The 13,288-nt window shown below is 30.3% G+C and overlaps 1 long non-coding RNA gene across 3 annotated transcripts; it reads left to right on the forward strand.

Moving 5' to 3' along the window:
* Positions 1-4,950: 4,950 nt before the first annotated feature.
* On the forward strand, positions 4,951-12,793 carry LOC107894488 (uncharacterized). 3 transcript variants are annotated; one of them, XR_005907636.1, is made up of 9 exons: positions 4,951-5,105; positions 5,373-5,432; positions 6,325-6,429; positions 6,806-6,835; positions 7,426-7,502; positions 7,962-8,037; positions 9,723-9,805; positions 11,547-11,911; positions 11,987-12,793. It is a non-coding gene; the product is annotated as an uncharacterized lncRNA (long non-coding RNA). The 3 variants fall into 3 exon arrangements; XR_005907635.1 differs by having other exon boundaries at positions 4,963-5,110; positions 11,543-11,911; XR_005907634.1 differs by having other exon boundaries at positions 4,963-5,110.
* The last annotated feature ends 495 nt before the right edge of the window (positions 12,794-13,288 follow it).

Genomic DNA, 13,288 nt, shown 5'->3' on the forward strand with positions numbered 1-13,288 from the left:
GCTAGTTGAATCAACTGGATTGGAAACTATGAAATAGGTAAAGTCTACCTTAAAGGCAGATGCTGGCAGCAGCAGTGATGTAGATTTGGAAATCACTAAAATAGTAGGATTGGAATTAAATAGTGAATAATTATGTAAACGAAACTTGATGAATCTATTTCATAGGAAAGTACGAAATGATCATATGGACAGTATGTTAAGAGATATTCAGGTTCTCGTGAGACAAGGCCAGAACGGTTTCTGGATTCCCTGTTCCGACTTTGGAACTTCATTATAAATTAACCAGAGATAATTAGGAGTTATGCCATATATGTCTGGATTCCTCTTTGAGTCTAGTTTCTATAGAAACAAACGGCATCAGTATTGAAGCCCTGTGCAGGGAGATATCCAAGTCGTAATGCGCAAAGGTCAGTGTAGTCGATCCTGTAACATGGGAGACTTTGACTAATAAACTGTACTAATTGGCCTGACCAAATCTAGAAACAATATGTAGATGGGCATATGAGTCTAGTTCAGGGAAAATTACGAAACTGATTTTCGAGTTGTGAACTCAAATATATTTTTAAGGTGCATTCAGTTAGCCACTGCTGGAAATTTTAAATGGACTGCGATAGTAGCGAATTTGTCTGTACCCTCGTGTCCGCTCCGCACGGTCTCGGTACGGGGTGTTACACTAATATATTACAATAAGTAAACTCAATTCAATACATCAAATGAAATTTTTATCTCTATACGAATTACCTCAATCACACAATTGTTACAAAAATTGACAGCTAATGCGAGACTTTCATCTTTCCTTGATTCAAGTCTAATTAATCTTTTCTTGATATGCAAGCCCTTGACTCAGCCGAACCCTAAAGCTTTAGAAATGGTTATTTTCTTAGCTTAAAATTGGTGAAGAAGCAAAAAAATGAACATGATACTATTTGGTTTTATTAATTAAATATTTATTTATTTACCATTTTACCCTTAAGTTAATAACTTATAAAATGACAAAATCCTACCCATAATTGTCCACTAACTTTAAAAATGGTATAATTACTATCTAGATCCATAATTTTACCTTTCCAAAGCCATTTAACCCATTTAACTAATCGAAACTCATTTTTGAAACCTTTACAATTTAATCTTTTTTACTTAATTAGCTAATTAAACCTTAAAATTTCTTAATAAAGCTTTAAATAATAAATAAAATATCTATTCCCACATCAGAATTGTGGTCCTAAACCACTGCTTTCGACACCATTAAAAATGGGTTGTTACACTAATGTCTAAGACAATGCATCTCCTCAATTGGACTTGATAGATGACATATTAGTCTTTTAATAGGTTTGCTCATTTCCAATTAGACTTCAGACATGTTTAGATTCGTCTGCTAATACAAGCTATCTTTTTGTACTACAAACTGACCTCGTAATACCGCTTTAGTGTAACACCAAACTGGCCTAGACGTTACGGCTAGATTTAGAAATGTTACTGCAATTTATTCGAAAACTAGAATTTGTTGTTTGAAAAGGCACCATTAGCTTGGTTACCTAAAATTTATTGTATTTGAGAACATATATATTTCTTAACTGATTTGTGAAACAGTTTTCTGTTACATTTTCTAAACATATAAGTTTGCAACATAATCTTTAGCGCGTTAAGTTTTGGAAAACACCACTTGTTGTTTGAAAATCCATTATTTGTAGGAAAAATCGAGCGGCATCAATAAAAATGATTAATCAATTTTGAGAGGAAAACGATAAGAAAGACCAAAACCAAAACAATCCCAAGTGTCTAAACAGTTCAAAATTTACAAAACACATTAATTCCAAATTTAAATAAATCAAATGTACGAAATATTATAATCGAGCTCCCATCGCATCGATCTGCCTAAGTATGAAGGTTACCTAAAAGTGACAAATAAATAGAGGGTGAGTTTTTGAAACTAAGTGTGTAACTTACTAATTAGTACCACAGATTAAATTTTAGACATAATTCATAATAGAGCAGATACAGAACATATATCACATATAGAAACAGAATTAGATGCAAATTTACAATCCTACCCCTATCCGTTACACACCATCTCTAACCATCCCTACACACCATATGGGGTATTAAATACCCATCCAACCCTACACACCACTTAGTGTTGGTACGACACTTTTCAGAATATTTACAGCTTAGCTACCAAATCATTAGGTGATTTATCATCATTTACAGAATATGTGTGGCTAAGCCACCAAATACAACAGTTATTATATTGCCCACACTTCCTCCATATACACAAATCTCATCCCAAATGCACATACAAATATATCATATGTCAGCTATGTATATGTCAAATATGCTCAAAATTAAACTCAAGTCATGCTTATCAGATATCAGGCCGTACATAACATTTTTCAATTCATACATGGCATATTACAAATTTACTTATCTTGTTATGTTATTCTAAGTTTTTCATGCTGCGGTGAAAGGATGAAACTCTTGGCAAATATTAAAGTAAATTTTATACTCATCATTTGAGCTAAAACTAATTATCAATCGTTTGTTATAATCATACTTGTAAAATAAGAGTTTTGATTTGTCATAGACAATAGATGGCTTAATGAATGCTTGGATAAATTGACCTTAGTTTATCTAGAAATATAAAGAATGACATAATAAATACTTGAACATTTTCTTTAAAAGTTTTGAAGTTATCAAGTGATTATAATATCATATGTTATATTTTTAGATTAAACTTAAACAATTTCACAATTGAAATTTCATATTACACCATCATTTGCATATGAGTTCATTTGCTAAAGTTTAGACTAGAATTGTTAGACAATCATATTGGACACTCCGTTGATAGACCATTCAGTTCTTATGGATTTATGTGTTTAATTATTGGACATTAACCAATAGATTATCTAGAACCTCCATTGTATGTAGATTTTAATTGAGTAATAACATTAAGTATTAAAATTTATCTTAATATGACACTAAGAATGGATCCACTAACCTCAACGCATTTTATTCTAAGTATTAATTTATTATTTTTAGTTTATTTCTCGCCTTAATTTTTATTTAAATGTTTCTTTCTCTCATCTTCATTTTTATACTCATTTCAAAAGTAAGTACTAAATATATGTTTTAGCTTATTATTTGTAATCGTATAAATTCTAATCAACTTTTCTTATATTAATCTAGAATTCTTGAAATTTTATTACTTGAATATAACTTAAAGTATTCTCCTATGCATACAATCACCGGATGTTTTAGTCAACTCTCTTCGAATTGATATGATAGTTAAATTCCCATTAACCTCATATGACAATACATTCTTACCCATTCACAAAACTTCATCAATATCTGCTCATGTCTCTTGTGGCTCCCCACAATCTGTCAACCGATCAATCAGAAAAGATAAATGTACAATTCAACATGTGATAGAGCTTTCATCAAGCCCTATTTCAATGGTGGATGATAGGGAATTGAATGTAGCATGTTTCAAAATGATAAAGATGATGCGACTAATCAAAATTCAACTACCTAGGCATCCAGCAGCGCCACACTCATCAGACAAACGGAAGCAAAAGTTCAACTTCATAACAAACTATTATCCTCTAACTCATGTATTACTTTCTTTTTTGGAAATAAGGAGCTAAATTTATCGAATAAATAAAATATACAATTGAATTCTTGGCCTTCTCAACCCACGCTTACGATCAGAAACAAATAATAATAATAGTTTGTACTGTTTGAAATAAAAGCTAAATTTTACATACCATAAATAAAGGAAGCCTAGAATTTCTTAACTTTATTTCTTTCTCTATAAAAGTCTTTCCCCAATTGTTCAAAGTACCCTTGAAACCATAAGTAGAATTTGTTTCTTGAGCTTCTTTGCATCCATCTCTTTCAACATGATATGCATTAAAACAAATATATGTATTATCATTAGATAAATTTTAAATTTTGATTTTGATTTTGTTTGGAAAATTCAAAACTTCAATTTCATTTCCAATATTAGTACTTATAATATACAAAACTAACTTAGAATAGAATAACTTATTTATTATAAAGTAACTCTGAATAGAATAACTTATTTATTATAAAGTAACTTTGACGAGAATGACATTATACTACAACAAACAGGCCTACCGCAACACTTTTTTTAACCTAAGATGACGCAAAAAAGGTTAACATAGGTTTCACGATGCTTCTGCCAACACTTCTAAAAAGGTTGTCTTTAGCACAGTTGGAATAGGTGTCGCGACACTTTTGAAAAAACATTGGCATAAGTCAACATAAGCCGACCTTTATTGAAGGGTTGGCAAAGTCCTAATCAAGGCTGGCCTTTAAAAATGTTGAGATAGACTCGTCTAAAGCAACCTTAAAAAAGCTGAGATAGACCTGTCTAAGACAACCCTAAAAAGGTTGGGAAAAACCTTGTCTAAGGCATCCTTTAAAAAAGGTTGGAATAAAATCGTCTAAAGCAACTTTAAAAAAGTTGGGATAGACCCGTCTAAGGCAACCTTAAAAAGGTTAGAATAGTCCTTGTCTAAGGCAACATTTAAAAAACATTGGGATAGACTCGTCTAAAGCAACCTTAAAAAGGTTGGTATAGACCTTGTCTAAGGCAACCTTTAAAAAATGTTGAGATAGATCTTATCTAAGACAACCTTTAAAAAGGTTAGGATAAAACCATCTAAGGCAACCCTTAAAAGGTTGGGATAGATTCGTCCAAGACAACCTTAAAAAGGTTAAGATAGACACATCTAAGCAATTTTTTTCCATTTTTTATTGTTTCAATATTAATATATTTTTATAAACATTTACAGTGTGTTTGATTGAAGCTAATGGCTAAGCTATTACATGCCTATTACCAACCTATTCTTCAGGCCCACTTAAATTGGTGTTTGGTTCAATGGAAAACCTATTACGGGATTATTCCATTCCAGGCTTAAGCAGATATTTTTGGGGATTTCTATTTCGTTCTCTCTTCACCGTTTAGCTATTCGTTGCTTGAAGAACCCTATTCTACCCTTACCAAAATTCCACCTCAAAAACACTCTCAATCGGCAAGTATATCACATACCGTTTGACTCCGGCATTCCTTCCCTTCATCCAAGGTCAGGTAAACATTTTTGCTTCTTCTTCCTTCACATCATCTTCCTTCATCATCTTCCTTCTTCTTCCTTCCGCCATTCCTGCCTTTTCATTTTTTTTGGTTTTAAAAAAATTCTCAAGCTTTTTGTATTTTAAGATTATTTTGTCATGCTAATAAATGTCAATGCTTTTAGGGTAGGAAAGGCACCCTCCATCAAACACCGTAAATTCCTGCTTTTAGGGTAGCATGAATCTGATGTCTAAGTTTTCCTTGTTTATCTTTTCTACAGCTTTTTGAAAGAATTTTAGAAATTCCAGCCACATGGCTTAAAGGAGGAGCCACCGTTGAGGTGCTTTTCTGACTTCACTTTGTTTTTTTTTCCTGCAATTGTGTTTTTTTTTCATTATATACAATAAATATCGTGTTGTGATTTTTTAGAAGCAATATGGACAATCAAGTTATTTTATACGCATTCCAGTACCATGTTCAAAGTTGTTTTTACTATTCCAATATGATATTTATGATCTCTTTTACTCCTTTTCAATTCACTTCTCTTTACTTCTTAAATTTCATTGCTGACTTCAATGGAAGTTGCTGAGTGAATTTCATGCTTTACTTCCCATTGCATGATCAATGAAGAGGGATAGATTTCATAGTATCATTACACTTTATTAGCATGTTGCTCCAACTCTCATTTTTCATGAAGTATCCATATCTGACACATATCAGACCATGGAAATGGCTCTAAAGACATTCCGAATACATGAATAACTTAGAAAAATAGCACATATACATGTCGGAAACATGCTTGTATTTGACAGTCTGATACTTTCCCTCAACTCCGAATTACACAACATTAGTTTGTAGAATGGTTGATATTTATGAGAGTTTAGCACTATGAGTATGATTTGTGTCCATCCCCCCTTGCCATTGGAAGGACAATTTTTCATGAATTATCACCTAGAAACATATCAAATGGAAATGGGTGACGTTGTTTTAGGCCTTACAGCTTTTATTTTTCCCCTTAATAAGTAGAAAAGATTCTACCAATTTTGACTGTTTTCTTATAGAAGGGAAAAGGAATATGATACTCATACTAAAAGCATTGATTGGTTGATATCTATATCCTTGTTAATTTTGTTTATTGGAAGGACTATATTCTGCAAGAACCGAAAATCCTACTTACAGTATAAAGTGATGAATAGTTGATCTATATACCGGTCAACCTTGTTTATTGGCAGGTTCACTTTTGCATGTCAAGGGGGGAGACATTTCCTAATCTTCATGGACAGCTTGATGTGACAGGGTTGGCCTTCCAGATATACGATGCTCCATCATGGTTTTCTGTATGTCCTTATTTCTTTTTCTCTATACCACTTCCCTGCTTCTATATCCTTCGAGATATTTCTTGTAGCACTTCATTAGAATCAGCAATATATAGTCGTAGCAAGTACTCCAAAACTGTTATTTTTTTTTTGCTGGGTAGCATGTACAAGGTGTGAAGCTCATTTTGCATATCTTGTTGCCTGGTTTTTAATTTACCATTTTCTGTGTACTGAATGCTGATATGATGTATGAAGAGTTTTTGATAATTTATGGCCAGCACATGCAATTGAAATGAGCACGAAAAAAACATTATTCTCTCTGTAGCAGGTTCTAAGTCTGAAAGTCATTTTCTATGTAGTTTGTTGCATGGTTAATGATTGTCTCTGTTTTATACAGATTATCACTCTATCTGCAAATGATGCATAGGTACTCTTTTTTCTTTTTCCTATTTTTTTGTTGTTATGTTCCAGTAGTCTTGAATGCTTTAGTTATTTTGTAGGTGCTAATGGTACATTCCAGTCTTTTAAGATTATGACATGAACTAATTTTTATCTTCATGGGGGAATTATAATTCAATCAACCTAATATGAATAGAGTTGGTAAGATTCAGTGTTTGCAGTTAGTATGAATCAAGCTAAATCAAGCTTCACTTTTAAAACTTGAACTCAGTTTGAAATAAAATTAGACTATTTGAATGTGTTCGGTTAAGATTAATTAAGCTTATTACATAGTAAAAGGTGAGTTTGGTTTTCATACTCTATTGTGTATGCATAAGTTCAGGTTAGAATTAAGATTTCCCAATACTAATTAAAAAAACTTAAAAGTATACATATGTTAGAAAAAATGTATTAGATTGGTGAATTACTTAGTGTAGTATTAAGATATTTAAACTTTGGCTAGCTGAAAATTTGTTTTTATTTAATTGAAATAGAGTATCGCTTATTTTTGTAATTTTCCTTTTATGTCCTTTGGCATCGTGGCACAATACAGTTACATGCAATTTTGTACTTGTGCAGATTATCTTGTTGATGCTTTGGATTATGCAATGTCAAAGTTGTGAGCAAAAGGGCTTATCTAACTTGTGGATCCTTTGGTATCAAAGTTCAGCATAATCTTGTTTTTAATAATAAAAATAAAAGTACATTTTATTTGCATTTGTATTTGTCAAAAAGGATCATCAAAATCCCTTTTATAATGTGAAATATGTTTCACTGTATTTGCATTTGTTGATTGGATTCATTGAAAATAAGCATAGATAGAGGTGGGAAACGGAAAGGTTGTGGGTATGGGTTGGAGCATTGTGAGTTCATGTTCATGAAGTATATAATCATTTTAACAAGTTAATCTAGATTTTATGAATGGGCTTTTTGAATTTGTCAAGTTTAGGGGTCTTGAGTTGGAGTTTGGGTTCATTATGTAATTCGTTGCCTTCACATCTTGTACTATGCAATATTTTCTCAATATTTTCTTTAATTTTTACGCAGCAAACTATTTTATTTGGCTTGGAGTTTAGTTTTTAATTATATCTTATTGTTCATTTTTTGTTTGACAGTTTGGTGAAGTACTTATTTGGCTTGTTTGATTGCTTCCTCACCCAGAGTTGAGCATCTTGTATTCACCAGCTCACTGTAAGTTCTTGTTTATTAGGATCTGAATTAGACCAATCAAGAAATTATTGGAATTTAATTATAAATTTGATAAATTACCTTATATTATGTTTGAAATGAAGAAAATAATTTTTATTAAATAAAACCCAGAATTTGTATTCAAGTACTTGCTAAGATTTTCAACTTCAAATACCCAATATTTTAAAACTTGCAGTTGAGCATTAATTAAATTCAATGTTGGACTTGGATCATGCATGCTTATTCATTAATTTGATTGGTATTTTGTTGATGAAAAATAGTGAATAGAATCAATTGATGCTTGAGACCACCACCATCACCACTACGCTATTTACAGCCTTTAAATTTAATTTGCATAATTATTGGGAGGAATAATGCAACTTTTTTAATATAAACTATCAAATAATATTGCTAACAAAGATAGTTTGAAAGAAGATTGATAAGCAAGATCTTTGGCATTATATAAAAGATCTGTTTTACCATTTATGAGGATTGATGTAAGTAATGAGAATTCTTAAGATATTTCATCAAGATGATGAGATAGATGTAAAGGCCAAGGGCAAATATAAAAGATAGATATAATGGCCAAGGGCAAATATAAAACAAATTGCAATTTGCCTTCACATCACTTACTCATACTGAGTTGTCTATACATATCAATCTTTTGTTTTTTTTTCTCAATTAACATTCCTACATTTTATCTCATACTAAATAAATAATGAGTTGGTATTTGATATACTAATAATATGTTTTTATTATTATTCCACAAACAATTTTAAAAAATGTCACGCATCTCTTTTTTTAACATTTTATTATACTTTTTTAAGACACTTGTTAATTTCCTGACCCTATTTAATGAAATTTAAAAACTCCCAAAAATAAAATGAGAAGCTTATTTAAATACAAAACAAAAGGTTATAAATTTATTAAAATGTATTTTTATTAAAAATTGTGAATTGAGTTATACATATATATATGTGAAACAATTATATATATATTTATTAGTACTTTATTATTTCATATCTTTGTTATGGAATATTATTTATAAAATATCTAAAAAGTAATGATTTTATTTCATGATTCAAAAGTGTTCACATATATATATATTTATTAGTACTTTATTATTTCATATCTTTGTTATGGAATATTATTTATAAAATATCTAAAAAGTAATGATTTTATTTCATGATTCAAAAGTTTACACTCATGTACTTTATCTTATTACTTATATCATTATTATAAAACTTTCAATTCCATAAATATACATAGAGAATATTGCTTATAAATCTCAATGACTACATGTAAAATATTTATAACGTTTCAATGACATGTAAAATGTTATAAGTGATTTAACAATTATAAGTGAAGGAGTATAAGTATTGAGTTATGTTTCTTAGTTATTAAAAGTTGTGCCTCTTAAACTTAGTTGAATAATTATATTTATTGTTAAAAGATGTGAGTATACAAATAAACATTTATTTGGATAACTATATTTATATAAATAAACATGAAATTCTTTGAAAATAAGATCGAATTTCAGTTGCAATAAACTTTGAAACTTTGAAAATGATATTACTATTATACACTACTAAATGCTTGATAAATTATTTACTTATACATAAGCAAATATATTTTTAAATAGACTTATCCTATTTATGAATATGTATTGTTCATTTTTTCTTTGACAGTTTGTTGTTGCTTCCTCTTCTTATTTGGCTTGTTTGATTGCTTCCTCACCCAGAGTTGAGCATCTTGTATTCACTGAATCACTGTAAGTTCTTTGACAATTAAATTCTTTGATTTTGTTTTACTATTATTGAAATTAGTATTGGAGAAATGTGACCCTTTTACTACGATTTGAAGATATGTAACACTTTAATATCTTGCAGTAATGGCTCATCTACTTTTAATAGTACAAAATGATAGGTGTAAAAGAATTGATCTTGCTATTACAATATGGTTGCAAATGTGTACAGTTGCAAGTTGGTTCTTAGTTGCATTGGGTGCCATTCTTAGCCTACATACTTATAGACCAAGGGTTAGATCCTATATTTTAGATTTTTATGCAAAACGAGATTATGTGAAAAGACTTGTATATGCTAGTGACGGGACGTGTATTGAACAAGTTAGAATGAATAGAACTATCTTTTTTAAACTATGTGAGATGTTACAAACTTTAAGGGAATTGAAGTCGTCAAGGAACATGCTTGTGGATGAGCAAGTGGTAATGTTTTTACATATCATTTCTCATCACCTTAAAAATCGAGTTATCAAGCATCACTTTAATAGGTCTGGGGAAACTGTTAGCAGATCATTTCACAATGTTTTAAATGTTGTCATACGCTTACAAGATGTGTTATTTAAAAAGGCAGAGCCAATTACAGCTAATTCTACAGACCCAAGGTGGAAATGGTTTAAGGTATTGGAGTGAGTTCTATATATAGCTTGTATATAATTTAGTACATTTGGATTTAAATATAGTATTCTAACTTGAGATTTTATACATGTGATGTAGAATTGCTTAGGTGCTTTAGATGGAACCCACATCAAGATTAGGGTTCCAATAGTTAATAAACCTAGATATCGAACGCGAAAAGGTGACATAGCAACAAATATGTTAGGTGTTTGTATACCTGATATGCAATTTGTTTATGTTCTTCCTGGTTGAGAAGGTTCTGTTGCTGATGGACGAATTTTTCGAGATGCCATTAGTAGGAGACATGGACTAAAAGTTCCTCATGGTAAAATGCAAAAATTAAAGGAATTGGAATTAATTTTTAAGATCATATTTTTTGGGGAAATTAACCATGATAAATAGTTTCTTTTTATAGGTTATTATTATCTTGTTGATGCTGGATACACAAATTGTGAGGGATTTCTTGCGCCTTTTAGAGGACAAAGATATCATTTGAATGAGTGGCGTCAGGGTTACCAACCAAGTACTCCGAAAGAATTTTTCAATATAAAACATGCTTCAGCGTGTAATATTATTGAAAGATGTTTTGGGTTATTAAAACTTAGATGGGGAATACTTAGGAGTCCATCATTTTAGCCCGTAAGGGTGCACAATAGAATTATTATTACATGTTGTTTGCTCTATAATTTTATTCGAACCTATATGAGTCTAGATCCTATTGAAGAGGAGTTGGGAGAAGGATTACCTAGTAATGTGATAGATGACGATGAACCGAATATCATAAATATTCATCCGTCGGATGCATGGGCTACTTGGAGGATGGAACTAGCCAACCAAATGTTCAATGAATGGAAAGCATCTAGAAATTAGTTAGGTTTAGGGTAAAAATAGTAAACATTTAAGTTGTTTATTTTATTTCATATATCTAGTTTATAAAACTTTGGTGGTGTTTGAATTTTTTTTTTGTATTGTACTAGACTTGTTGAATGATAATTTATTTTCTTTTGATTCATCATGTGTTATAATTTTTTAAAGTGTTGACCTTTTGATGCATAATATTAAACTTAATTTTCATTTGCGTTTTTTCTTAAGATAGTTATGTCAGGTTTTTCCCAATCAAGTGTTTCTTCCCAAAGTTCTCGATGAACCAAAAAGAAATGGGTTCCAGAAGAAGATGCTGCGTTGGTTGCTTATATGGTCGACTTGCACAATGCCGGAACCTTTAATGCGGATACGGGATTCAAAGCTGGCTATTTAAATGAGTTAGAAAAAATGTTAGAAAAAGTTTTATCCAATGCCACATTGAAGGCTAAACCTAATCTTGAATCGAGGATTAGGACGTTGAAAAGGAAATGGTTAATCGTTTATGACATGCTTAGTGGAAAAAACAATAGTGGCTTTGGTTGGGATGAGCATAGGCAGCTTGTTGCTGAAGATGCGATGTGGAACTCATATATAAATGTAAGAATTATTTCAATTCTTTATTATCTTATTTTGACAAAACTTATATCTAATATGAATTTTTCATTTTTATAGAGTCATAAAGAAGCAGCTTAATTCAGACATCGGAGTTTCCCTTATTATGACCAACTTACTGCCATCTACGCAAAAGATTGAACCACTGGAAAAGATGCTCATACAGCTGCTGATATTATTGAAGAAATAAATGCTGATGATGTAGCTGCTATAAATACTCATGAAGAAAGAAACGATTTCCATGAATCTGAAGCTGATGTTTCTTTGGATGACATGGATCTGAAGCGGATGTTTCTTTGGATGACACAACCGCAACTAGAACCGCAACTAGCTTAAAACCAAGGTGATTCTGCATTTTCAAAGAAGAAAAAAAAGATTTCTGATGCAAGTGATTTTTCTACTTCATAAAGCGGAAAATATATGGACCGTTGGCCTTGAAACCAGTAAGAGTATTGTATCCGAAGTGGTAATTCAACAAAAGTCAGAAATGACCATTCAAGAAAGTGCTCTAAAATTATATTCAACATTATGTGGAATGGAAGGTTTAACTGAGGATGAACGCTATCAAGCATTGAGAAAATTCCAGATCATCCAACGCAAATGCTCATTTTCTTTAGTTTATCTTCTACTATGCAATTGGAATGGGTCAAAAGATTTATTGCTGACCATTAAAAATCATGGTTGTGTTGATATTTTGATAACTTTTTGTGTTTATAATATTTGGATGGTATAATGACATGATAGAATGTTATTACAATGATGTAACTTTTTGATGTTATAAAATCTTAAAACATATGGATTATGACATTAAACTAATGAAATCATGAAACTTTTTGTTAATATATGAATATTATGCTTAGATGTGAAATATAATTCTCAAGTTATTTATTACTTTTTTAGCAATAAGTTATTTCTTACTTCTAATATTTAATTATTTTTTATTGTAGAATAATTAAATTATTGTTTCAATAATGATATTTTAACACATTAAATATGTATTACAGTTTAAAAATAATAAAGTAGATTATATATATTTATAGTATTATATATTTTAATTTTTTAATTCATATAATAATTATATTAAGAATGTTATTAAATTATATTTTTTATTAAATTATATTTAATAATAATTATATTAAAATATGGTTAAACTATTTATTATTTTTATTAAATTATTTTCAATAATAATCTTATTAAAATTTAATAACTATAACAATAATCATCTACCTTAAAAAAATTTTGCTAAAGGTATTCTGGTCATCATTCCATTCAACCAAACACAAGAATACTATTACAGTTCTATTACATTCCATTCAACCAAACAGTTGAATTACTTATTACAGCTCTATTCAATTACAGCCT

The sequence above is a fragment of the Gossypium hirsutum genome, chromosome A13 (assembly GCF_007990345.1).
Source record: "Gossypium hirsutum isolate 1008001.06 chromosome A13, Gossypium_hirsutum_v2.1, whole genome shotgun sequence".
Classification (NCBI taxonomy): Eukaryota; Viridiplantae; Streptophyta; class Magnoliopsida; order Malvales; family Malvaceae; genus Gossypium; species Gossypium hirsutum.